The sequence below is a fragment of the Plutella xylostella genome, chromosome 14 (genome assembly GCF_932276165.1).
Source record: "Plutella xylostella chromosome 14, ilPluXylo3.1, whole genome shotgun sequence".
NCBI lineage: Eukaryota > Metazoa > Arthropoda > Insecta > Lepidoptera > Plutellidae > Plutella > Plutella xylostella.
Genome location: NC_063994.1, coordinates 6738106 through 6762729, shown reverse-complemented (window position 1 = coordinate 6762729; position 24624 = coordinate 6738106). Strand labels below are relative to the sequence as shown.

The 24624-nt window shown below is 37.5% G+C and overlaps 1 protein-coding gene and 1 long non-coding RNA gene across 2 annotated transcripts in view; one reads left to right on the top strand and one right to left on the bottom strand.

Annotated features, from left to right (window-relative positions):
- LOC105383506 (ubiquitin-like protein 3) overlaps positions 1–24624 on the top strand; it is a 116981-nt gene that overhangs the window by 63244 nt on the left and 29113 nt on the right. The gene's annotated exons all lie outside the window — the stretch shown is intronic.
- On the bottom strand, positions 851–23600 carry LOC125489506. The gene is made up of 3 exons (XR_007267053.1): positions 23420–23600; positions 12445–12448; positions 851–863 (listed from the first exon to the last, which is right to left on the bottom strand). It is a non-coding gene; the product is annotated as an uncharacterized LOC125489506 (long non-coding RNA).

Genomic DNA, 24624 nt, shown 5'->3' with positions numbered 1-24624 from the left:
TTTGCTTCGGTCAAGTGGAGCGCTGCATGAGTGAAGCTCATTCACAGTGGAAACAAAGAACTTATCCGGGTCAGCCCTGATTAGAGATGCATTCTAATTTGTAATAGTCTATCGTGAGGGAGAATTTTAAAGTTATCTTACATATATCTAATAGGATAAGATATATACACAATGTAATTACACTTTTAAGTACCTACGTTATGTAATTAGATTATAAATAAATAAACAAAGCTAATGAAATTAAACAATATACATCAGATTCTATGTAAAAGCTAGATCAATTTGAATCCAGTGTTTAGGTTAGAAATTGTCGGAAAGAGCGGGTCAACATTGTGTACTTTGTTAGGGATTAATTATTGCTGCATTCACCCTGATACATATTCAGGTCATTTCTCGTGGTACTAATAATATTCATCATATTTTTGTTTTAAAGTTATTTTTGGTAGTTTTAGTTGCTAGTGATAGACGATGGATGCGCCATGGTAGACCATGTTGGTGTGAAATTTAAAGGTTTTAACATCTTACTAGCCGCGATGTCCTTTCTAGACAACGGTTAGCCAACCGTTATCGGTTCTTATGTCGCCTCTACACGTCTGCAGATGCGTCCGCAGATGCATCCGGAGATGTCATCCGCGGACCTTTAGAGGGGGTGATTTGGGCATCTGTCGTCCGCAGACGCATCTGCCACCGATCCGTTGGCATCGATCGATGCGGATGCATCCGCAGACGTGTAGAGGCGCCATTAGACCGACGTATCCAGCGCATATTCACTGCCTCTTTTCTCAAAAGAAACGACGAAGATTCACCTAGTACTTGACATAGCTATGGTGCTGCTAGATTTATATAACACTATACTGGCAACACTAAGTCTTTTAATCTAATAGTGCACACAGCCCGGTACGTGACAAATGCAATGTAAAACAAGTTTAATCCCATTTGCCGGAGATCAGGCGGCGCAAGGTCCGCGGAATGGGGTCAGCGGCTCAGCGCGTCTCTTTAAGCTGCTTATTCAGGTCATCGCAGTTTTAACACTAGATGTACCTATATAGGTACCTACATGTAGGAGGGTGTTATTATATTCCGAAGGTTTGGTTTTTAGAAATATTAGTTTTCATGAGAACGCAGGGTGAGAAAGAAAGCTAGCTAGCTAGCCTGATGAAGGATGAAGCTCCTGTACGTGACTCTCTCGAGTGGGATCCTTCTTCATATCCCCTAATTTCAGCTCAGCCAGCCTAGCTCCCGTGTATGTAGAAGGAGCAAGCCTGGACTTTGCAAAACCTGACTATTTATCGAGTTAATAAGCCTTAAGCCTTTTGTCGGTATTTGCGTCTTATGTGTTTCATGACGTCGATCGTTATATGTCAGATATTATGTTCCGATCGTGCACAACGAAATATAAAAATACTAACCTTGTTTTTTTCGTTTCAGGTAAACAACGCAACAAATTAAAGTAAACAGTTCGGTTTGGTTACCACTTTACTAGAACCGTAAGGTACTTATTTTATGTTTATCTTTGTACCTAAAAATATTCACTTTTATTATTATTTATAAGCGTAGAAAAACAGTTTCATCCATAATTACATACTTTACTTCTTTATTCTCATCGCCTTGTGATGTCTCAAAGTTCTGAAATAATATTTTCAGTTATAAATTGTACATTTATTATTGATTTTATAATAATTGTAACTACATGGAGTTAAGAATTTAAATCAAATATTTTACTTCATCCATAGATATTAAGTTGTACATAAAATATATAAGTTGGTCACTGCCGAATGGCGTAGTGGTTAGTGACCCTGACTAATGAGCCGAAGGTCCCGGGTTCGATTCCCGGCTGGGGCAGATATTTGTTTAAACACAGATATTTGTTCTCGGGTCTTGGATGTGCCCGTAAAATGGCAATAGGCCCGCCCCCTATTACATTGGGACTAACAGAACACTCTGGCGAAAAGTGGGTGCAGCAATGCACCTCTGCCTACCCCGCAAGGGAGTACATTAGTACAAGGCGTGAGTGTGTGTGTGTGTGTGGTCACTCCCATAAAACCCTACATCAATATTCACTGTCAAACTTTATGTCCAAAGAAGCTCCCCACATGCTTAGATTAAATCTGGCGGGTCACTGACCGCTATTTACGATTACGACTCTAGAACGGTTTATGGGCGATATGTCAATGTTTCTGAGATTTGAAACCGCTTCACTATTTAAGGAAATGTACGTTTTATAGACGCCGCATGGCCGCCGGGGATTCGCTGTGACTCTAATGTTTTTGGGATCATTCATATTTTTATGTTTACCACTAATGGTGATGAATAATTTGCACAAGGTCAAAGTTCTTATTCTGCTATGAGTACATAGTTGTATATCATAATATGTATACCTACCCACATAGGTGATGTACACCGTATACTGGTTCCCAATTTCAATATTCTCATTCTTTTTCGTGCAGATTTTTTCACACTTTTCTGATATTTTAACTTCAGCTAAGTTTGTCCGTTGTCTTGAAAAGGCCTGGGGCGTCAGCTCCCGTATATTCTTATCGGGCCGACCATTTCTCCCAGAAAGGAGCTCCGCGGCCAAACGGTTTGTATTGTTGCGATAAACTTTTATTCCTTTTTTTGCGCCAAGTTTTTCTTTATGGCAAAAAGTTCGGCAAAGTCTCATTTATTGCTATAGACGGAAAGCATAAAATTGAATAAAAATCAAATGACAAAGAAGGCTAGTTGTCTCATTGGCTAATTGTCAATTGACCTCCGTCGAGTCAATCTCAATTTGAGATAAACGCCCTGGCGCCTATTCTGTGAATTTATTGAAAAGTTAGTAATTTGTATAATTTATATTTATTGCTATAAATATATTAATATTCTGTAAAAAAAATATCATAGGGAGGTGTATGCATGTGGGTAGGTAACTAGGTACTACCTATGTCTACCGATGTAAGTACTAGCTACAATAATTAAAAACTCCAGGTTAATAGGTATAAGCTACATTATCAATATCATCACACAGTTTATCGCTTTCAATTAAGTTTACATATTTATGCTCCATTTCGCATTAGAGTGGTTGGTAGACCCAGAATATAGAGGAAGACAGGCGATGGGGATTTAGATTAATTGTCCGTCTTCAACTCTTTTCTCAATCGGATAATAATTAGCAATTTAGTTTGGTTCCGTAGCTTTCGCTTTGAGTGAAAGTCTAAATTGTCGCTAAATTTGACTCTAGAGAATTTTACTTTTCTACTTATACGTAAATAAAAAATTTAATATTTTCTTAACATTTTGTTGAATTCCTTTGTGAGTAAGTACTTTTTTGTTTTTAGAATGACTTGGTTTTTAGTTTGCATTATAGCATTGATATACTGCAGATGGACGTGCGTAATGTCGAGATAGGTAGGTATAGCATTATAGAAAATATGTATTAGTATGACGACCGAATGGCGTAGTGGTTAGTGACCCTGACTACTGAGCCGAAGGTCCCCGGTTCGATTCGATTTGTTTAAACACATATATTGGTTTTCGGGTCTTGGATGTGCCCGTGCTTGGTAGGCCCACCCCCTATTACATTGGGACTAACACAACACTCTGGCGAAAAGTGGGTGCAGCAATGCACCTCTGCCTACCCCGCAAGGGAGTACATTAGTACAAGGCGTGAGTGTGTGTTTTTTATTATTTTGTGTATTAGTAGCCCAAAAGAAAACGTCCAGGGAATAAATAACTAAAGACATGTCATCCAAGTATATTTAAACAATGCACAAACGATGCATCTCCACAATAACCCTACAAAATCAGATGCCGCCCTCAATTACCCGCTCACGTACGCACACACAGCGATTGATTAGTGTTTCGGTGTCTCCTTAATTCGTAGTATTAACAGTTTCCGCTCCATCTGTGCCGGACATTAGGCTAATTGATCGCCGAGCGCGCCACGTGCCGCGGCCTGCACCTGAATAGGTTTGCGTGTATTTGACCTATTAATGAATACATTTATACAATTTTATTAAAAAAATGGCTATATCGCTCAGAGGCAATATCTTATCTCTTGGGCGGTGAGAAAATATCCCTGAAAATATTTATAAATTTCATGGAGTGAGTGATGGCTTTCAGTCCAGTGTGCGAATCGCGAATATATACTCTAACTCATCGATACGTAATTCGATAGGAGTTTCTACAGGGTGTTGCAAAAAGGGTATACCAAGCCGAAGCCTACATGTGCAGCATGGTATATCTAAGCCCGAAAATCAGAATATGAAATTTCGCGAAAAAAAAATATCATAGAAACTATGTTGGTCACGTGACTTTTTTACTATGGAGAATGACTTTTTTTTTCGCGAATTTTGAAATTCTGATTTCATTTTCGGGCTTAGGTATACCATGCTGCACATGTAAGTTTCGGCTTAGTATACCCTTCTTGCAACACCTGTATACGTGTCATTATATTTTTAATGTTACCGACAGGGGCGCTGATCAAGATGTCATACAAATTAAAGTGTACCGCCTATCGACTATCGACGATCGTAATAATCAAGCGTTGAGAGTTGGAAACGTTACGTTGCAAAGAATACGTTACGCTGCTTACATTACATACAATACCTACTCATAGTATTGTATAATTGTTTAGTCCGGCTTGTGTTTGTGTTGGACCATATGGCGACGTCTCAGAGTCCGACACACTGTTACACACGTGTTACATACTAATATAATATGTAACTAATTACATTGCCAACTGACATGGATACACGCGGTCTCACGTTGCCAGAGATAACTTTCTCCCGGTGACATGCTCGTGACAAGTTATATAATTTTGTTCGAGACAGTGACAGCTATTTCAATAACCAATATGTAGGTATGCATAAAATAAAATAAGACGATTTTGATTTCAGGAGTATGTCAAAGTGCGAAAAACAGTTCTACAATGCTAACTTTTCATAAGAAATAAATGCCAACACAAAAATTAATTTATTATATCAACAATTATACTTGTAATTTCTAGCATTGATGTCTGCCGAGAGAAACTGAGGGTTAACCGTACAGTTTACCTACTTAATAAAGAACAGAAGTTGATTCTGACACGATGTTTAGTTGTTTTTGTTTGTTGTTCAGTTGTAACAACTGGGCTGGCTAAGTGAGCCCTTATTAGTCCGAACAGTCGTCTTATGTTACTTTATGAGGTTGATTTATTACTTTGCCAAATGAAAATTTTTGTTTTTCATGCTTTTCGCTCCATCTGTGTAGGCTTAGTTTTTTACTATAAAGTTTTGCTTTATAAATTTTACACTTTTAAAACCACTGTGCCACATTACCCGGTTAATAAATAATATTATAATTTCTTAAGCATTTTATGTCATTAAAATCTATTTAAACTCTCGTGTTTGAAATAACACGCCAACCCCTTAAGAAGCAAGATTTTAAATTATCCTTTAGTGCGATAATATAAATTTAGTAAAGCATAAAAATGTTTATAATCTCCCACAACCATTACTTATATCATAATATTACCTGCAGGGTCGACATACTGCTAGTGTGTTGTGTCTAATCCTATAGTTATGGTGAAAGACACGGAAAGAGAGGATAAAACTTATTTCGATACTCACCAATAATATTACTTACTATTTCGGTAAGATATAGAGATTTGTGTTTTCATTTAGCAGTTTTATTATCTAGATCAAATCCGGTCAACTGTGAAGATAATGTATCTTCTGCTGAGCTATTCTAGGTAATTAGGTGCTATCATCAGTTTTAAGTAATATAGTAAGTATAAAATATACGATGAGGCCTTTTTGTGTCTCCGGTTAGAAACGTGATCAAACTTCATAAGTGACTCTTTTATACTTATTCATATAAAACGCAATCGTAATTTATGTACGATAAAGATCTAGCTAGAGACCGGAGGGAGTAGAACTGATGTACAGTTCTCTACTGTATATGTATATAAAGAGAAATGGCATCACCCAGTGCCTAATTAAAAGCAAACCCTTATTTATTTACGCATCTCGCGAAGACAAAACGTGGCTCGGAGTTATCATGCCGCGTCATTTCTTCCCCTCGCTAGGCAGTGAAATGCAACTAGTAAGATGTATTTAATACTTTATTGCACAAATATAACATTAAAGGGTATAAAGGGTGGACTTATTTAATAAATAATTTAATTTTTGACTGATTCTAGCAATGTACAAAGCTAGTTAGTCAAACGTTTCCGAAAACGGGTTTTGCCTGTAACATAAGAAATGAATTGTTTTATTTCCAAGATCAAATACAAGAGTATACTGTACCAAGTGGTTACGATTCGGAGGTTGCTCCACTGTCCAAGGTTCACTCCCTCTCGGCCGTGGGGTTAATTAAAGAATTAATGACGACACAGGGCCTAAGGGACCCTCCGTGACTGAAATTTGTCACGGGGTTATTAATCGTAGGTACGCTTTTGGCCGGCTTATTATTCGGAATCTTTTGCTGCCGAGGCTGCTGATTATTACCAGGTTTTATACAGGGTGTTGCGGTACACCTTCTTTCGGCTTAGTATACTAATTTTGAAACACTCAGTATACATTCAGACTACTTAGTGTTGCGGCGATGGTGGTGTGTATGGTTTCAGTGCCATTTTACTACCTACGTGACGATTTCCGAAATATAAAACAGAAAAACTACCAAGTTTTCTAGATTTTATTAAGGTCTTTGCGAGCAATAGTTGGAAAGTTAATTAAACTTAATAAATCATCTTGTTCTCGTTGGCTTCCTTAAATAACTATTATCTTTTCCTCGCCTTTCAGCGAGTTGAATCCATTCCTCATTTTGTTCCAGTCCTTGATTGTTGTTTCGTCTTCATATTTCCGCCATTATTCTTCCTTGTTCATATTCACTTGGGTGCGGCGCATATTTTTTCGCTAAAGATTTGAGATATTAGACTTCTCTGAATATTACTGCGGAAAACGCGTCTCCTTGACGACATCTCTGCTAAAATATTACTTATTTTGTTGTGTTCTTATTACTTACGTTTTGTCAGTTCGTTCTCTTCCGTCCACCTGGAAGTAACGGTTGTAGGATTTTCGGAATAAATCTGTTACATTCTAACGCGATGATAGATGCTCTTGCGCAGTGTTTTCCGGGTTCTTATTAAGTATATACATCATGTATATTATTATTTTTCAGATAGGTACACTCTTAGAGAGTACAATATAATATAAAATTGTTCATTGTATATAAAACAAATTCAGAACAAAGGCGAACTTAAAGCTTGTAGCAACCTCTACCAGATGTCGAAAAAGTGATTGGCAGTGCTGTAGGCTGAAAGAATTAATTTAATTATTTGATTTTGTATTATTAGGTCGAACAAAACGTCTAAATAGTCATACGGATTGGAAATATTAGCAGAAATATTTAATTTCCTCCCTCAATTTCTCTTACGCGGCAGAATCGCCCCGCATTCACCGGGAACCTCTAGAAGCCTTTTCTTCGCACAAAACATCAATTGAATGCCATAATCACTATTGAATAACCCCATCCACATTTCCATTATCTCGGAATAACTGCGGAGCGAATTGGATGCGAGTGGTTTGATGTAAAACGGACTTAACGGTACACGTTGTGCTTGCAGCAATCGCCTGTCTCTTCCTTGCGTCTCACAGTGGCCCGTGTGATCGACAGACGGGTGCTGGTGAAACGCACGGCTCATGTGTGTATGCTTCTTGTGTAATCTGAATTATTCATGGATTCCACATCCGCCGAGATTTGTGCACGTCTTTGACGAAGGTTGCTTGACTTTGCCTTGCCAGCGAATTGGTTTAACTTTGATAGGATACGGGTATTTAGCAAATAGTGCAGAAGATTTACCTATGTATCTATTATGTACTAGGCTGGTAATACTAAAATAGTAATTAGATATTATGTAAAACTAGGTATGCAACAAAATGTAGCCATTTTAGTGAGATCATCTCTATGTGTGTTGTTACACCTATAAGTATGTTTAGATTCAAATACTTTTCAATAGACAGAAAAAAAATATTAAAGATTTTTATAATTCTTTTAAAATATCACTGTCCCTCATCCTCAGTTTATCTATATCTTTCGTAGCGACACCGAAGTGATATTTCTGCGATCGCCATAATATTTATCCTTGAACAATTTTCAATATCCGTTATCGTTGTTTCTCCTTGTGTTTTCTGTTTATTGAATAACAAGTGGATATTAAATGCACCTCAGTATATTTGCTGCTTCAGTATATTTGACAAGTGACTTGTTGGACCTTCACAGATGTATTTCCCTGAAAATTTTATAATAATTTAAACTCGGGTAAAATCATCGCGCGTATTGCAGAGGCTAGAACACAATGCTTAATTGTTATGGGTTTAATGTAGTGTTTGCACTTACAAGTATTCCCTGGCAAAGGAAAAGAGAAAACATAAAGGCGAAGTTTCAGCAATAAACATAGTCATTAATAATCATTTACTTACCTTTTTGTTTTAACAAAAATAAAAACACTGGTTAAAGAAATAAATAGCATTAAATTATGTACACCGTAAACTAGTTTATATACCTACCAATTTAACTGTCTAAAGTATTGCTTATCCGAAATGTAGAAGTAGGCTTATTTGCTACTCCAAATATGTTTGTCACGGATAATAAAATATTACATAAAACAACAGAACGAGCCAGGCATAGTTTACGGTTAATAAAGTAGACGAGATACGACGTAGTTACTTCCATAAGAGTAAATACAACAGATAAAAGTAAAACAACTCGTTTTGCTAATAAACGGACAGCGAGCAAACAAGTTCTGCAGATGAAACAACTTAGTTCGATTATATGTAGTACCTTCAATATTCTAGGCACTGGTACCTTTGGGAAAATACGTAATTGAATATTCAATGTACTTTTTCCACTGATCAAAGGTTGCCTGGAAGATATTAATTTTTGGCAATAAGCCCGCCATTCTATGGTGTTTCGTTTGCAATGTCTTTATATTGTGTATTGTGTGCAATAAAGTGTTCATTTAAAGTTTGCTCAGCGTAGGTACTGTTGGGGAATTGGCCAGTTGCTCATCTTAAAGCTTAGAACCGTACCAACAGTGCATCAAATTTTATAAGTATATTATAAACACCAGGTAATTCCGGTTAACAATTATCAATTTCACATCGTACACCTATTTTGACCAGAGCATTTCTCAAAAAAGATTATACAGATTCAACCATTCCATGAAATTATAAGAGCATCTAACATTATTGAGACACAAAAGCGAAACCAATCTATTCCACATTATGCGGTTTAACGGATAATATTTGTGTACACGAAGCCAATTCATAAGGTAACATTAGACCCGATACAGATAGTCTCGCAGCCCCGGCAGAAATCCAATAACGCTCACACGCCTTGACTTATTAGTTCGCTCCGAGCATAAATCAATGGAACGCAAATTATGAGACGTGAGGCTTGAGAGCGAGCTCCGCTAATATTGTCATGTCTGCATGAGTGATCGCCGGCGCGTCACATACTATTATTAACATGGACGCTTTATCAGCAGGGGCACGGAAGCTCATTTTTTCATATTGGATAAAAGGAACACTCTGTAGATAGTTTTGGATGTGTTATTTCTAACTAGAACAAGTAATGATAACATTCTGCTGAAATTATGTGATATACTTACTGCTTATTTCTTATTGTTTTTTTTCATGTTTAATTTCTCATCATACAGAAAATTATGGTTTTAGTTAGCTGTATTTGAAGTGACTATAGAAAATATCTAACATGAGTTGAATTTTTAATTGTTATATGTAACATTGTATCTATGTATTTTCATAAAACTCGGCCATCTTTGAGAACTAAGCTGGCCACTGCCTCGTGACACAGACTAGTCTGGTCTGTAAATCTGTCAAGTGCAGCGCCCCATTGTTAGGAGATGTTCACACAGGGATTTATTGCGATTTGGTGAACGAAAAAACCCCGCAATCTCTTATAGCCGCCATCGACGAAGCCATACGAATATAGAGAAAAAAATATAAAAATGTATTGGAGAAGAGAATTCAGACTTCATTTTATTTATAAAATGTAATTAAAACATAAATGTTCCATCTTCAGATTGATTTCGCGTATTATGAATGATTTTTTTAATCGCTGACTTTGGGAGTTACAGAAAATAAACAGAATATGAAGAACCTCCCTACGACGTACATATTGTCCGTTTTTATCCACGGGTGATATACAAACAAGCGAGGCAACATTCTTGTAGCGGCGCGTGCGCATGTGACGTCACGACCGGTTCTCTTGTTGTCTCGCCGTCTCTCTCTAACCGCATAGGCGTGTCACTGTCTGCCATCACCTTTTCTTTCCCCACCTTTGTAGTCTATTTTGCACCGACATTCCTTAGTCAGGTTCTTGTAGCGCTCTTGTTAGGGTTTTATTGTTATTTTTCCACGGGCACTTTGATTTGAAGCCGTCTTGCTGGAGTTATCAAATATTTTCGTAAACTTTTTCAATTTCTTTTAACCTTTTCTGCACATTTCTGTGACCATTTCCTTCCTTCCTTCCTGTGAACTCTTTACCGCTGGATGGTCTCAATCCGCTCTCGACACTCTTTGGTCTGCAAACTTTGAATCACGTTATATTCTGCGATTTGAACAGTATTTGTATGATTTGTTTCCGCTACTTTCTATCCGGTTTTTTGGTATATAAAGCTCCTCACTAACGATAGCTTTTTGGTAGGAGTTCGAAAAACTGAAAAAGAGGGATAGGTTTGTTGACTTTACTTATAAATTACTTATGTATCCGTGTAGAGATATCAGCTGTACGATACCGATAATAAAGGCTGTGACTGGCTTGTGGGGATTATTATGTATTTATACAACATCGAAGCTCTGAACTCTGAAATGTGTAAGATTCAAGAAATTTGTTTAAGCTCTTAAAAAGTAAGATCATAAGTGCCGGTGTTTATAAGTTTTATAAATAACAGTGATAAACACCAGGATCTGTCATGGTGATCATTACATGTCTCAAGAGAGAGGCTCCTTTCATGCAACCACCTGATACTTAATGCCAATGATCTCAGTGAACTGTAGATCCACTTTATAAAGCCTCGTCTAATGACATTAATTGGCTATGTCACTTAAGCCCTCTCCTGCACACATGCCAATCACTTATCACCGGCTATTAGAACTTATCCCATTAAACTTAGAGTATCGCCATCTCATCGTATAAGGAGTTAATGGCCGTCCCGCTACGGACTGTCATCAATCGGTGGCTAACGGTGCACAGTGCTACTTGCCGTAATAGTGCACCGATCAATGGCTAAACTGGTATCGAAGCTCACGCGTCGTGGTACAATTTCAACTTGTAGATTAAAGCACCGTTTCAGGCGTCAATGTAGCTGTTCTACTGATGAGCTGGAGTAATTTCTGGAAGTACAACTAAGGCATCTTCACAAAATGCAAACCGTAATCCCAGTAAGAGCATCATATAACTTGATGAACGCAACGTTATAGCTTATAAGTGCACTTTGTAGCCGCAGCTGTGGCAGTGATTACTCTGTATATGCTTCAATAACTGTACAATGTAGATTGCAGTGCCAAATCCGAGCATTACGGTGACGTGGAACGCGACGCGCTAACAAAATTTGGCATTAGCCGTAGTGCAGCGCTGACGAGACGTCTGGCAAACAGACACGTCGCAATTAAACAGCACAAATACAAAATAGACATGTTTCATTCTAATTCGGCAGCGAAATTTGAACAAACGCGCGCGCACTCGCGCCGTGCAAATATTGTGTTTATGCAGAACGCCGCGAGGATGTTTGTTTCAGTTGAACCATTTATCTCGGACATGCCAGCGCTTGGTATGCGGCGCTCCCCGCGAGAGCTTCGTAATGTATGTGCGATGCAATAACACCCGCCGCGGCACAGAGAGCCGCTACACATGTGTGTGTGTGTGTGTGTGTGGACCTCATGTTGTCACACCGCGTGTGTGTGTCGCACTGCTTAAATCAACTAACCCAGTAATGCAAGCTTTGTTTGCAATCCATGCATTTCCCTATTCGTTTTCAACGCAGAACAGCGTGGAATCCGAGCGATTCCTTTCAACTATCCCATTTCACCCGGTAAACATAAAGTATGCGGAGTTACCGACGAAAGAGTAGCCTGCATGTTGGTTCGATCTGGCTGAGTAAATAGCAGTGAAGTGTCGAGATTGCGCAGTTTGTTCAGCATCTGGATCACGACCCGTGATAGTTCTGTTCCTCGTCTGAGTTCGTATTGAGCGTGTGTGATGCAAGCGAACGAAGTTTGCCTGTGAATTGTTAGCTGTTGAGTTACGATAATAATGATGAGGGTTTAGAAGCTCCAATTCGTTTGTTCCTTTCGTATGCCCTGCAAAAGTTATCTTTAAATGACCATGTTAGATTTGGTTTATGTGCCACTTAATATCTGATTTAAGAAATAAATACTATGTATCTGACAGCTTACTTAATACTTATCTTGTGGGACCATCAAGAGTTAAAGTCCAATTTAGAATCTGTCTTCGAAATGGCTCTCGATATATCTTAATCTAAAGTGGCGTAGAGTCCTACAAATAGTTACTTTTCTAGGTTACCGGTCCCTTTGTCCTTCTAAATGACTATTTGTATTAATTTGAGGCTTCATTGCTAGGTATTAAGGAGCTCCGAAGTAATGAGGTTGGTCTTGTTTTAGCTCTAAGCGCTTTCTTTATAAATGTCTGAATGTCTGATCCTTATGAGTTCTAAGATTTATATAAAAAGCAAGTTTTAACTGTTTTTAGTTAGAAATGTTATTTTCATAACATAATGCCTTAATTAAATTTAATTTACGAGCTCCAGAAGAATATTTCTAGAACAGACATTACTACAGTGATAGATTATGGAAAATCTACAAACGACTGCCGTAATTTAGCAGTTTCGCCGCCGATAACTGACTTCGTTCCCATTAGTCCACTCCCAATTCTAATCCACACCCCGCCGTCGGTATCAGCGTATAGTTCGACAAATATAATTATCGCCATGTCATCGCCATAGTGCAATTGCATTGGTCCGTACAGTGCAGGCGGTGCGATCGTAAAATACGATTAGACCATTTATATGGACGGCCGCGTCGCATCGCTCACGTCTGCGTTTCATATCCTACCGCGGCGCCGTCGATTTTCGAACGTACTCCGAATAGGGTTGTTCCTAGATTTTCCTAACCTCATTATTGCCGAAAATTGTTGGTCATTATTGGTAAAATTGTGGATGAGTTGTAATTAATAACCCTGGTAACGACCTCATCGTTACATTACATAATGCTAGACAGTGGTGGAGATAAAAATATACCACGAATACTTACCCTTAGTAGTAAAATAGTAAGTACCCTAAAAGGTAACTACTGAAATTTCAAGTTATTTAAGTATTACAAATTTAGTCATGTATTAGGTATACTATCAAGAAATGAAAAACCACTTGTGATTGATGTAACATCAAAAGCTAAATCCTTTGAAGAATACGGGAAAACCCCGACATGACATTACATATATTGCAGCGGGAAATTGAATTTGGTACGTCGAATGGTAAACGAAGGATTTTGCACTCTGTCGCGCCGCGCCGCGTCACCGCTCCCATCTCCACAGAGTAGCACAGAGCCGCTCTAGCCGGCCCACTTGTCTATGGTGCGCTCGCCATGGAATGGAGTGTAGTGGTGCCGTTTAGAGAACTGTCAAAGCATTGTGAATTTGTGACTGTGTGTGTAAGTGTTAGGCGGGTATGCGTGTCTGAAGACACAGTTAAAAGTGTCATTGAGTGTTTACTAATTATTTTTTTCCTCTGTTTCAGGTATTACATCACGTGCAGACAAAACACACTGGCACACTTCGCTAGTTACGTACGTCGCGTACGCACGTAAGGTCGTAAAAACCTAATGAAACCTCCGAAGAATTCGCGCCGTCATAAAAATATATTTTACTAAAATAACTCGCGTGAGCCTCGGAATAACAGTAGACAATGGGTGGCATGCGCGCGTCACGTCAGGTGACAAAGAAATACCTCTTGCCTTCGCGAAAAAGTCGGCATCTTAAACACGTGACAAAAAGGGGTATAAAATAAAACTGAATAGGTCTTGGAAACAGATTCCTCGCGCGTTCTTCCCGCTTCGTCGTCCTTATTTTGTTTTTTTCAGGAAGCTCCGCGCGGCTAACGTAGCGGTTTTGTTTAGTGTTATCACGAGCGATGAATCGATGATTCAGATAGCCCAATATTGTAGTAGTGAGAGATATGGAGCCTTGTGTTTTATCGGCTCACGTCGTTTTATCTACTTTATAAAGTTTGTCGAAATTTGAAAACTTCAAACCGAAGTATGTATAACTGCATAATATTTCTAGTCGTACTTATGTATATTGTACACGATAACCAAGTGTTCTAACCCATTAACGAAACATTGCGTTTAAAGCATTAAAAAGTACCGATAGCTATCTCGACGTACTTTAGATTTAGATTTCAAATCGGTTAGCAACAGATAATGTTGCCAGGAAATAATTGGTGTTTCTATCATCATATGAGTACGTACACACGAGTATAATACTGTAAAAGTGTAAGCCATTACTTTGTACTCTCTTATTATTATTAACTTGTAAATTATTGAATTTATCAATAAATGATTGAAATTGAGTGTAGGTTATTAAGATATGAGTATTATTTTTATAGCCGACTCCGTAGTACGTAGCAAGAATGATTATGAGTTCCGTTTGTATGTATTTATTTATGTGTCTGACTGTGTGTGTAGGAAACCTTCAGTTATGTCTTTAAGTGCATTGTAGGTATTATTGCTCTTTCCTTTCATGCCATAAGTATGTAACATCGAACTACTTTACCCTTTGATAATTACAGTCGTGAACGCGTATATTATGATATACCATTGCCAGAAGGGCTAGCACGGGGTGCAAGACGCGCACGTCAAGTTGTGACAATATTTTTGCATCGCGCGACCTCAAGAGTACTTTTGTCACGTTTTGAAGTGCGTGTCTTGCGCCTCGTGCTAGGACTTCTGACTGACTTAAAATAAAATATTGAATACCTAGGTTTTTTTACCCAAACAATGAGCAGTTTCAAAATATAACCGTTTCCTCTCCTGGCAACACCAGGCAGCTCGTAACGAGGCTGTGTGCGCGGTTTTATCTCGCACTAACGATAGCGTTCAAATTGAATGGCTTCAGCCATTAATATGGTATACCGAGTGCCGAGTGACCTACATACTGGCTACTTGCATTCGTAAACCTATTTATTTATAAAGTTTAGGTTATGCTTCAGGTGTAACGGAAAATAGGAAATGTGTGTCTCTGTGTTAAATACATATGAAAATGAAAAAGTCTACTATGTATTTATATACCTAACAGTCCGCGACTAGATATATAATAATTTAGGTATGCATTAGTTTCTAAAAAAAATAACGGACTTTTTGGAACCATTCGAAAATAGAAAACACATATTTTAAAAAGGGTACAAAAAATATCAATCAGATCATATTCGGCATGCGTACTATTTGTAGGATGAAACAATATTTTATTTGAGCGAGCCGGCGTATTGTTATAACTGGGCGCGTGTGGCATTTATTCGGAGTATTCGTTATATTTTCAAATGAAAACAAAAAGTTTCAGCACCTGTGTATCTGTTTATGGCGGACAACAGGCCAGTTGTTGTTACATTCTGAAAATTCTCCTACCGAGAGTATTACTTTATATTATATATCATAATATAAATCTGTTTCTACCTTATACGGTCTAAATTCCACGCCAGCGTGGTGGACTAGGCCTAAACCCTTCCACCATTGGAAGGAGACCCGTGCCCCAGCAGTGGGGACGTGATGGGTCGCGATGACGGTCTAAATTCTAAATCCTGAAATGGGTACAAATTCGTAGTTACTATTTTTATCCTTAAGGTTAAACCAAAATGAAAAGATTCCTTTTATATTGCGAGTAGGCGCTTTATAGATACTGTAGAATTAAAGATATATTACTAAAATATCACTCAATACGATCCGTGATGGCCCAGACGCATTCGAAAAGAATTGGGTCAAAACTCAAAACCGCGTTATTGAAGACAATCCAAATTGATTTTTACTCGGTCGGTGCGTTGCGAAAAGTTTTCAATCGATGAATTGGTCTCGATCATGACCGCGGATTACTAGATTACGGTGTTGTAGCACGGTTTCCAGTAGGGCTGCCACGCGAGCACGCATCTATCGACAGCCTATCTATAATTTAATAAAACACGAATGTATCGATGTTATTGGTAAACAGCAATACCAGAGTATAGTGGCAATACTATCGACAGTATTGACCGTGCCAATCTTACTACCAACGATAATATCGATAGTATTGCTCTTTTATATTAAATAATAATAATAACTTGTCCTATTCATTGCGTAGGTATACATGTTTGTCCAAGAATCTGTTACAAAACTATCGATTGTTCGACAACACTAGTTTCCAGCCTCGAAATGACTGGGTCAGTGGAGCGGTTTGACTCTCTGAATTGGTTGTGGTCACAATGTGATTGGGACTAGTGTACATTTATGGACTCGAAGTCACGAGAACTATGGTATACTATTCACAAGATAAGTTCATTTAAAATTAAAGCAATAAGTCTACACTGTCTTATCCTAATCCTAACTAATATTATAAATGCGAAAGTAACTGTGTCTGTCTGTCTGTTACTCTTTCACGCCAAAACTACTGAACGGATTTGAATGAAATTTGGTATACAGATGTTCTAGACCCTGAGAAAGAACATGGGCTACTTTTTATCCCGGAATTCCCACGGGAAAACTTTTTAAGGCGAAGCGAAGCTCGCGGGAACAGCTAGTTCATAATAATTTATCAGTAAGTCCTCAGAGAACATGATACAAGCCCTATTAAAGAGACGACCTTAATAAGTGCGTCGAAGGCTGTTGATTCGGTCAAGGAAGCGATCGGCGCGGCAAATCTCGCCACAAATAAATTGGTTTCATTTTAAGGGCTTCTTCACTGTGATTGGTTACGAGAGACGACTCGCGGTTACACTCGTAGCAACTCAATTTCGCGTGAAAATCGTATACGCGTTTCGTTTATTTATTTATTCTTTATTGCACAAATTACAAAAGTAATCATCAGGGCTGTACAATCAGAAGGGCTAGTACGGGGCGCATTTAAAACGTCACAACAAAGTTTTCCGTCGCGCTCGCTCTTGAGTGTAGTGTAGTGAGTGAGCGCGATGCAAAACTTATGTCACGTCTTAAATGCTCCCCGTGCTACCAGCCCAGGTGGACTTAATGCTAAATTCGGTCGATTTTCATTGGTGAACCAGTCAGCGGTAGGTCAATGTAATTGATTATTATATGTATTAATCCTACTGAGCAAGATTAATTTATTTATTCAGAATATTAGTAATAAATACGTAAATAGTATTCGCTGTTCCATTCTTTTTTTCAGAATACCTACAAGAACAGAGATATAATTTCGTATCTTAAGTGGTACTAGTCATTATTCTGTGTCTTAGGTAGGCACCTAACTAAATTGGTTTGTATAGGACTCCGATACTAGGCTCTTTGCCGTACGCAATGTAATAATCAGACCCCTTAGCGTGAACGTGAAGTAGAATTCATCGAGTAATTTTGTATGAAAATATGAACAGCGCCCCTGGCGGTCGGTAGCAGAACTAAAATTTCGCTACAAAATTCATAGAGTAATTTCACGTCACGTTCACGATGAAAATTCATGCTAAGGGGTCAGAATTCTTTTCTAATACTTTTCGTCAGTATAGATAGAGTAACCCTTCAGAATCGACTTCTTGGTAAACTCGCAGCGGTAACTCGCTACCACATTATTACTTCGTATTACTTTCCAGACGCAAAATTGAATTTGTCTGAGTGATGTCTGCGCCACGTGGTTATGTAGTCTGCTAGTTTGTGAATGTCAAAGGTCAACGATTTAATATTATTATATGAAGATGTTTTCTTTCTTTGTTTTACATTTAATATTAGATATCAAACAACACGGTTCATCATTCATCAGCAATTTGTTGCTTATACATATATTCCCGTTGTTATCTATCGTCCTATGTAAAGTATACTAAAAATACCTTTACAAGGAACGTATCACAATATAAATAAGTGTTACAGTCGCATCATAAGTTCAAAGTAACATACATACATTGTGTACACTTTTGATCCTTGTCAAACTGACGAACCGCCGTTAATTCATTTATGTGTTACTTTGGCAAGATACAAAAGCTACTTATAAAGCTGACCGTACAATGGACAACATTTCAAAAAACTAAAGCTGCTATAAATCGAAAACCATTTCGAGATTTAGCTCTAAAGGCCACAAAAAAATGTTTTTGTATTTTTTGGATGTATCATTTTCGAGAAAATCATAAAATAGTAAAAAAGTGCTGATGACGTCATGCATCAGGTGCGATGCATTTTGATGATCAAAGCCTATAGATTTAAAAACAAAGTAACTGTCACTTTCATTTTTGATTGACGTTTTATCGTGATGTTGTTGTTTGTTTGGGTCATTTTCATAAATTCTGTTCTGACACTTTCTGACTATTTTTTTTATTTATCATATAAAATGGTTAGTACTTATTAAGAGATGACCTCTGTATAATATGTCCCAGAGCATGCCACCGCCTATACAGCTGAAAAAATGCTTATTTTTTTACATGGTTAATACTTTGTATCATCAGAAATATCAATGTCATTTGAAAATGACCCATTTGTTGGTTGGCATGTAAACAAAGTTTAAATGTCACTTGTCAGTGTCATTTATGTTTTTTTCGAGACTAAGGCAATAGACAAAAATAAAAATTGAGCCAAATATGTGACGTCACTTCCGGTTTTAAAATAATTAACTTTAAAGTTAAAAATAACATGCTAAAATTAATGTATATACAAAATAAAAAATACGGGTCCTCTAATTTTTTATAAACTTTCCGAATAGCTAATAAAAATATAGGGTAAAGAAAATGAAATGTTGTCCATTGTAACGATGACGTCGCAAGCCAGTCCCACAGGTAAATTGGAAACTTGTAGTTACCTAGATGTCTAATTGCCGGGCAGTATCGTGATTGAACCAGTTCCCAACTCCTTCGGAGCCTTATTCCCACATATCCACGGCACGTGAACACTAGGGGGCCACTCCAGATTACGAAAAACTTTGTTCAGAACGCTCCTGCACTAATCACGATTCTATCTTATGTCATAGAACGTACCAAATGCAGAACGTTCGTTCGTGTTTCGTTAAGGTGGAGTAACCCTTCTGTAACTAGATGAAACGCCCGTGTAAGCTTTCAAAGGGAAGTTTGCTTACGAACGTTGCGGATATCAATCATGGGTGGAACGGTATTAAGTTATTAGACGGGTGCCTGCCGGCTGCTTCGATAAGTGTTCTCGAGTCTAGTGGTATATTTGTCTATGAGTGTGTATCTGTTTGCTAAGTTGAATAAGTAATTATCTTGTGTAATGCAATTTCCATGGGAATTACATTTGTACTTCTTATTCAGTTCCTTAGTCTTATAAATATATTTTAGACGTTAGAGCGCAATCAGCAACAGAAACCGCCATACAGACCAACGAAACAATAGAACGCAGTGCCAAAAATACGCCGACTTCCCGTCCGAAAATAGAGAGAAGAGGAGGGCCACTCTATCTTACCAAAAATTAAGTTTTTTTTTCGCACTTACCACGACTCTTTGCATTGGACACCGATTGCATGGCAGCTCTCTTCATCGTTCGTCTTTTGTTTCCTAACCTGGAGTAACCCCGCGAGCCCTCAAGTCTCACACGCTGCATTCAAGGGCACTCTTCATTATGATACGGCGGCCATTAGCGGGTGGAGATGACGTCACGCGAGGCGTGCCCGAGAGCGGCCGCCGATGCCAACTGGGCCACTGGAGCGAGCCTTGAACGCCAGCTTTCTTGCTTTCATTTGTGCTGAATCAAGCGCTGCATGTGAGCCGCTTAGTTGGCTTTTTTGAGCTGTGGGGTACCGCCAAACGTTAGCTATTAGCAATTATTAAGGGTCTGCAATAGGGAATCGAGGGTTGGCATTGTCATAGAATTATGTAGTAAATGATGCTCTACAGCCTTGAAAAAAATCACACAGGTAGTTGAAGAGTCTAGCTAGGTGCTGAATCATTCGAATTCAAGTAAATGATTATGGATAACTGTAAATTAATTTCAGAATATCGAGAAAAACCAGTCAATCACACTCCCGTATTGTAACAACTGTGTCGTAATTATAAAGAATTTTCATATGATTTTTATCATATTATAAAGTTAAAGGCTTGGACTAGGCGCTAAATACCTTGTTTTTTAATAAACACACACTTATTTTGTGTAAATTAATCCCAAACTTGAGCAATTTTTTTCCCTCAAATCTTCATACAAATATCTATGGCGGCTTTCTGTCTTATAAAATCATAAACACAAGTGACGTTTGACTCAGTTGGCCGCTGGCCTCCAAAGAAGGGTCACGTCGGTTTAGGCAGCACTGACAGCTCGCGATCTTATCGTGTACAGATACAAAATCACTGCACATTGGTTGTCATTGCACTTTTTCAACTTTTATGACACCAACATAATTTGATTTTAAATTGAGGAAGCATAATTCTTCCAGTATATTCAATACATTAAATTAAATTAGATAGTGTGCAATATTCTCGTGATATTACAGTCTCGTAAAGGTCTGATGAGGAGCAGGAATATAGCGAATGGATCTAAGTGATGACAATACGCACGAACATTAGGTTAGGGATCAAAAATACAGTCTCTTGGTGCTGGTTGAGGTATGGTCTCGTGAGGATCTGATGAGGGCAGTAACACGGTGGTGGCTCAATTTTATTTCAAAGATGTTAATAGCTAAAAGCATCGAGTTTGGGCTATTAAGTATGTTTTTCAGAGAGAGAGAAAGAGATTTTGTTTTTCCTCTGGATGTGTTAGGTTTACTGGGTTTACTAAGTTCATTCTGTTAATGGCATCAAGTTGTTATGTGTTCATAAGTAATAATTTAATATATGTGTTCATAAGTAATAATAATACTTAGAGGTACAATAGATAATAAAATTAATAACTTCTACTCTGTATTACATAAAAGCTTCGATAAATTTATTCCAAAAATCACGCCAAAAAACAAACATTATCCAATTTGGTTCAGTCGACCTCTTATTAAAGTAATTCGTGAAAAGAATAAAGCACATAAAAAATGGATAAAGTATAATAACGCCAGGGATTATGATGAATTTTCAACTTTACGAGCAAGACAACACAGAATACAAAATAAATGCTTCGAAAACTACACTCAACATATTGAAGAAGGAATAAAAAAAAATCCTAAATTATTTTGGAAGTACGTAAAATCTAAAAGAAATAGCTCCAATTACCCTGCATCATTTACATACAACAATAAAACATACAATGATGGCCATAGTATTTGTACGGCATTTAATACCTTTTTCGAGAGTGTGTTTACGCCGGCATCCAACACGAGAGTAGATGATGTTCCTTGTAGCCAAGATACCACCTCAGACAATTTTTGTGACCTTCAAGTAAGCGAGTATACAGTCAAAGGCATTCTTAGCTCGATCGATAAAACCAAAGGCTCAGGTTGTGACGGAATACACTCAATCTTCTTGTCTCAATGTGCTGAATCTCTAGCATTTCCCATTACACACATTTTCAACGACTGCCTACAACAAGGTATCTGTCCACAAATTTGGAAACAAGCTTACATAACACCAGTTCATAAAAAAAGGTTCAAAGTCTCGCATAGATAACTATCGCCCTATCTCCAAACTAAACATATTAAGTAAATTATTAGAGAAAGTGGTTTACAATAGTATCTATCCTACACTAACAAGAGCAATCTCAGAACGGCAACATGGCTTCATGAAAAATCGCTCAACTACATCTAATTTAACTTCTTTTACAGACTTTGTATTGAACGGTATGGAGAAAGGAGGACAGGTAGATGTGGTTTACACAGATTTTGAAAAAGCATTCGATCGTGTAGACCACATCATCCTCCTTGCAAAGTTACAGGCACTCGGAATCAGAGGAAACCTGTTCAGATGGGTTCAGTCCTACTTGTCCAATCGGTCGCAGGCTGTTGTACTGGGTGGCTTCAAATCTGACTTTATCAGCATCCCATCCGGTGTTCCCCAAGGATCCCACCTCGGCCCTCTGTTCTATAACGTCTATATTCATGATATTAACAGCTGTTTTCAAAATTCTCATCATCTTTTATATGCTGACGACAAAAAAGTTTACATGAAAATCCGTTCCATAGAAGATTGCATACTACTCCAAAATGACCTTACCAACTTACAAACTTATTATGACAGAAACAATATTGCCATAAGCATTGGTAAATGCCAATGTATTAGTTTTACGCGTAAACATAAACCTATCTCATTTAATTATAATTTCAATAACGTTACAGTGCAGAGGGTCGAGCTGGTCCGTGATCTTGGAGTGTGGCTAGACTCAAAGATGCTCATGAGTCATCATGTGGGCATTACTTTCAGTAAAGCTTATCGGAATCTAGGATTTGTGCTCCGTACATGCAAAGCCTTTAAGAACGTGAACAGTCTACTAGTGGTCTACTATGCCTATGTACGCAGTATTCTAGAGTACGCAAGCCCCATTTGGTCACCCTGTTATATTACTTACAAGCAAAAGATTGAACGCACTCAAAAGATATTCCTCAAACATCTAAATTTCCGAAATAAAATAAGATTTAACGATTACACTGAAAATTGCCGCCATTTCAACCTACTCACTCTTGACGAGAGACGCTCATTAATGGACATGAGTCTCCTGTATGACTTGCTGCGCGGGCGGCTGGACTGCCCCGAGCTGCTGGCGCGGCTCGCGCTGGCGGCGCCGCGCCGCCGCACCCGGCACACCCCGCTGCTACACGTCCCCCCACACTCCACTAATTACGCCCAAAACGCAGTCCTCAGTCGACTTCCCAGGTTGTACAATAAAAAGTTCAGTGAGGTTGATATCTTTAGCGGTTCAAAACTTTTATTCAAAAACAATATTAAAAAAGTTATACTTACTTGACCAAATTTGAAAGGCAAATCGTAAATATAATACAACCTATAACTCTTAAACTAATCTTTTATGAGTAGGTATGCATATTTTACGTATCGAATTATTATATATTATGTATTTTACATATAAAATATGTATTTATGTCTATAACACTAATTAATATCTAAATATGATTTTTATTGTTTTATTGTTTATACATTACACCTATGTATGTTTGTATGTATGTATTTATATTATGTTCATATACTTAATTTATTTTTTTCTTTTTGAATATGTGCTCATCATATTCATTAAATACGAATAGTTATCTTTTCATTCTACTTGCAGATAATTCTTAGTTGAGATTTTCTTCCATCAAATTAATGTAGAACTATGAATGGTATTTTGTCACTTTGTTAGTCAGAATTTAAAATGTATAACTTTGTTTTGTTTCGTTTACAACTTGTTATTAGTTAATAATGTGGGAACTTGTTATTGGCCTTGTATACTATTAATTATCTTAAGTCACATATGTTTTATAAGCGCTGTTAGTTTCCTGAATAAACATAAAATAAAATAAAATAATTATTTATTAACAAAATGCTGTTGATTCTCCACGAAAATGTAAAAATAAAAATAAAATAAATAAAAATAAATTCGTAACGTAAAATTGTCAATGACGGAATTTATTCTATAGACAGTAGCCACAAAAAAACAAACGATAGATGGCGTGATTTGAAGATAAAGATACATTTTTTCGACACATAGACAGCAACAACAAAAAAAATACAGATTTAAAGAAAAGAAACACATACTTATACAAAACAACAAAGAAAAAAAAAGGATACACATCAAAATAACTGGAAAAAATATAAGCCCCAATTTACTTGTGTGGGACAGGGAGTACCATAATATTTTTTTTGGGGTACTCCCCATCTATGCGAAATATAAGCTTGATATCTTTACCCGTTTCTGAGAAAAAGGGCGGTGACAGACAGTCAGTCAGACAGACGGACAACAAAGAGATCCTATAACGGTTGCTTTTTTTCTTTTGACGTTCGAAACCCTAAAATTAAGTAAAAATATTATGCTGCCAAAAAATGTACTTACAGGTATTGAAAAAGCGGTATATAAACAAATTATACCAGCAGAGGGTTCACCATTTAGCTGAATGTTACTTAGAAAACGGTCTTGAGTGGCGGTCAAGTTGGTCCCCGCCTGCGATACTTTCCATTAACATTGGGACTCGTTTTCATGTTTTTAGCGTACAGTCAGGTTTTTAGTTTTTTATAATTGTATTTTTTTATTTGTAACTTTTTAGTTGTTTTTATTTTATGAAATTTTACGTCGGTAGGTAGTTCATGATCATTTTTTATTTCAATAATTTTGGTGTTGTTATTTAAATACCTTCAATATGCATATTTTTGTAATGTGAAAATCAAGTCCTTTCATTTGATACCTTACACGGCAAAGTTGAATTATTATTTTTTCGATCATCACGTTATGTCCTCAAGAGGGCGCTATGTACATTTTAATGGAACGTCACATAGCCTATAGCCATCGCGCTATCAATACGCTTCTAACAATACCTCATACA